This window comes from Fomitiporia mediterranea, assembly GCF_000271605.1.
Source record: "Fomitiporia mediterranea MF3/22 unplaced genomic scaffold FOMMEscaffold_4, whole genome shotgun sequence".
NCBI classification, from domain to species: Eukaryota; Fungi; Basidiomycota; class Agaricomycetes; order Hymenochaetales; family Hymenochaetaceae; genus Fomitiporia; species Fomitiporia mediterranea.
Window position 1 is genome coordinate 1,105,556 of NW_006760389.1, and position 4,594 is coordinate 1,110,149.

Below are 4,594 nucleotides of genomic sequence, written 5' to 3' on the forward strand. Positions count from 1 at the left end.
AGGTGGGTTCAGTCAAAATGTGTAAGGATAGGTATACTAGCCTTACGCGAAGATTCTCTCTTTACCAGCGCACTCAACTACTGACTGGGATAACCTAGTAATCGAGCGCCGAGAAGGAGAAAGAATCCCCTAACCCTTAGCTCGAAAACCCTTTATATATGCGTATACACGTGTAGTAGGATACAGGGTAGTCTAGTGAACAAAAAGGAAAACACCCACAAGCACCTACAACACATGTCGCGCAAATGCGCAGGTAGCGCAATCGTTACAGATAACCTAGTAATCAAGCACTGAGAAGGAGAAAGAATCCCCTAACCCTTAGCTTGAAAACCCTTTATATATGTGTATACACATGTAGTAAGATACAGGGTAGTCTAGTGAACAAAAAGGAAAACACTCACAAGCACTTACAGCACATGTTGTACAAATGCACAGGTAGCACAATTGTTACACTCACCCTCCAGCATTTAGTCCTAAATGCTAAGGGAGTTAGTACCAGAATAAACAAAATAACAATACAAAAACAAAAGAAAACGTTAGTAACTTACAACAAAGTTCAGTACTGCTGTGCTAGGACGTTCTCCACAGCCATGGATGTGTCTTCAATCAGTCCTGTAGTGGACTGGACGTGTTCCTGTCTGGCTTGGACATGTTCTGTAGTGGAACTGGTGGAACTCACAGCAGATTGGTTGGAATGACTGTTGGATTGAGTGGAAAGTAGTGGATTCAGTAGTAGAGTAATGCCTTGAGTGTTGAATGAGCTCAGAGTACTCATATTGAGTACTGAAGTAAGATCAGTGGATGTCAAGGGTAATTGCAAATCGATCTGAGAACGTTTACAGTTGTGTGAGTAGAATATAATGGTTCCATTGTCAATTTGCTCAGCTCTACACTTTGCACCTAAGTAAAACAGTAAGGTATATGTGCTTGTAATAATATAATGCAGAATATATGTGTATTTACCTTGGTTTGAAGCCATGTTCTTATAGTATACAAAGTCCTGGGACACTTGTATCATCTTAGTATGTTGAATACAGTCTTGGAACAGTGGTAGCAGGCTCAGTCTTACATGAGAAGGAATGTAGAAGTTATACAAGCATAATACAATGAGATAACACTCTGGGAGTTGTATAGTAGGGTTGAGGGAATTGTTGTGGATAGCCCTGGAGAAAGCTGTAATCTCCTTGAGCTCCTCTTGATTGAAAACATAGTCAGTACTTGTACTGTGGTTGTGAGTAACCCAATCCTGCATGATTGGTTGTGCTTGAGGGCCAACTAAGAGTTGTAGAGGAGGATGAGGCATATTTGTACCTTGTAGAAAAGGTGGATGCAAACGTATGAGCAATGGATTCTTGAGTAGTAGACATGATATACATAGTAAAGTGACTATATACACAGTTTTTAAAGCCTTTGTGTATGTCTACCTGTATGTCTATGCTGTAGCATTGTGTTTGAAAGGTTGCCTCATGTTTTACTAGACTGATACTAACCTGAGGGTCATTGGTATTGAGTTTTCCCTTTCCTAGAGTTAGTACATCAATAGAATCAATTCCAAGTATGTCTAAGTATTCCTTCAATGCCTCAAGGTGTGCAATTTTATTATAGGGTAGCTATGTGTGATCTCCAGACTTCCATAGTACTTTGAACAAAGTAGTAGTCCCTTATCCTGTATGAGTTTCAATTGAATCTACTGTCCATTCCTTGTTCTCATTGTTTAATCCAGTAACTTGTCCTACTTCCCTTCTAGGGAATAATCTATCATTGTTTGGAACATGTATTCTAAGTAGCAATGAATGAAATACAGGGTGTATGTTACGATTCCTCATTTCCCTGGGTAGATCTAGTTCAAATGCCTTGTTTCCTACATTCCAGATTATTTTGTAAGGTCCTATATACTTTGGTACTAGTTTCCTTGCTTGCTGTCTTGGTAGATTCATGTTCTTTGTAGAAACATACACTAGATCGTTTAATTCAAATGAAGAGGGTTGTCTGTGTCTATTAGCATGTCTAGTTTGCTTTACCCTTGCCTGAAGGATTGTATTGTGTGCCTACAGTATTGCATCCTTTACTTTCTGAGTGTAAGTCCTTACTCTAGGATATTCATCCTTCCTGGGGTTGTTCCATATCAAGTTCCTTAGTATCTAACTGTAATTTAGAAAGAATAGTGTGTATCCTGTAGTTTCTGACCTTACTGTATTGATAGTGTACTTGATCATAGGTAGTTTATGTATCCAATCCTTTTGTTTAGGAGAAATACACTGTCTAAGCATCTGAGTAATTGTTCTGTTCATTCTCTCAGTCAATCTATCAGTCTGTGAATGATATGTGCTCAATAGCTTTAATTTAATACTTATAAGTTCATGTAATCTTCTCCAAAACATACTGGTGAATAGGGAATCATGATTGCTAACAATGTAATTAGGCAGTCCATACAATTTATAAATGTTTTCAAATACTATCTCTGTGATTTCTCTTGCTCTGTACGTTTGCCTAGTAGGAATAATGTGTACCATACTAGTTAATAAACAAATAACTGTACAAATCATATCAAAAGGTCCCAAACAGTTCTTTGATTCAGGAAAAGGTCTAACAAAGTCTATTCCTATGCCTTCCTAAGGCCTATTAGGTACTGAGAGCAGATGTAGTAAACCAAACAGTTTCTGATTGTTAGGTTTGCTGATCTTGCATGTATGACACAAATTGTAGTAGGAATTAATGTCTATGATTATATCCTTCCACCAAACTTGTTCTCTAAGGTACAAAAGTGTCTTTCAAGGTCCTAGGTGTGCCAAAATAGAATGTGCATGCTCTATTACAATTTCCCTAGTGTTTCTGTTGTGTATTAGAATTCTAGGTATGTAAAGTATGTACCTCTCACCCTCCTAGCGAAATATGAGTCCATTTTCAACATGAAAATTCTGGAAGTGCTTCGAATCTTGTAATATCTGATTGAAGAAGTTATCCTCATGATATCTGCATTTGAGACATTCTGGGAATTGTAAATCCAGTGAAGATTGAGCTATTATATCAGGTAATTGTAGTTCAATTGAGTTCCAGAGTTGATCAGTAGCATTCTTTAGTACTGGGACATTCTGATCATTAATTTCCAATCTAATATCATTGTCTGAATGTCTGTATCCTTGTGTATTACTTCTGGTGTCTGGTACGTTTGTAAGTGAATTTATTTCATACAAATCTGATTGTTCAGTGTCCTGAGACAGTGTTTCTAATACCTCACTGTGTGTGTCCGTTTCCAGATCTTGCTCTGTGTTCTCTAGTATTGTAAACTGGCTTCTAGTCCTTGTAGCAGGCCTGCCCTCTGTTTAGAGGTCTGTCTGTGAGTTTCTAGCATGTCTAGTAATTAATCTAACCTTTCTACTGTGTAGTCAACTTGTGATCAATCCTTAAGGTAAAGTTTTCCTTACTGCTACTAGTCTAGCCTCAATATATACAGTATCCTGTATCTCTAACAGCTGTGAAATGTTATTCCTGACTTGATTAATCCTTGATAGATCATTGTCATTGAGTTGCAATGTATATTCTTACTGAGATTGAGTTGTTCCTAGTAAATCTCCTGAGTATATGTATGATAACACGTCTGCAAGAATGTTTGTAGTGCCTGGAATGTATTTTACAGTGAAATCAAAGTCTGATATCTTCTCTAGCTATCTGGCTTGTCTTCCACTTAATACCAGTTGCCTTAGAATGTGTTCTAATGCTCTGTGATTGGTATACCAAAAGAAATGCATTCCTTGTAGTAGATTCTTGTGTCTTAGCATAGTTTCTACTCCTGCTAGTAATTCTACATTGTGTACTGGGTAATTCTGTTGTGCAGGGTTTAATTTTGCTGAGAAAAACACTACTATCTTAGAATCTTTCCAATCATAACCTTGGCTGACTATTCCTCCAATTCCTGAAGCTAAAGCATCTGTAACAATGTTGATAGGTAGTGCATTCTTACTATAGTCTAATACTACTCTGTGATTATGCCTGAAATCTGATACTAACTTTACTATTTGATCAAACACTTACTGTTTAGTGAATGTCTATCTGAAAAATGTAGTTTCTCCTGCAATTTTTGATAAAATACCTGTAGAAATGTGTAACTGAGGTATATTGGGTGCTAAATACCCTACTGATCCTAAGAAACCTTGTAACAAATCTTTATTAGTAGGTACTTTCCATTGTTGAATAGAATCAACTTTATGAGAGTCCATTCTAATGCCTTGATCATTAATAATGTGTCCTAGTATCTTCAGTTCTTTCTGGAACAATTGTATCTTATGTTCACTAAGGTAGAATTTCTCCTTGTGTAATATATCAATGACAGTTCTGAGATGTCACATATGATCCTCAATCGTGTCTGAATAAATCACTAAGTCATCTAGGTAGATATCCATCCAGTCACCCAAGTAAGGCTGGAAAATGTGGTTCATTAATGCTTGATAGGTGGCTCTACTATTACAATCACCTAATTGTATTACTTCACTAACCATTGTTCTATCTGGAGTGTTGAATATTGATCTGTTTACATGCTCAGGGATTATTCTAATCTGTTCATACGTGTCTTTACCATTAATGAGCAATTTATACT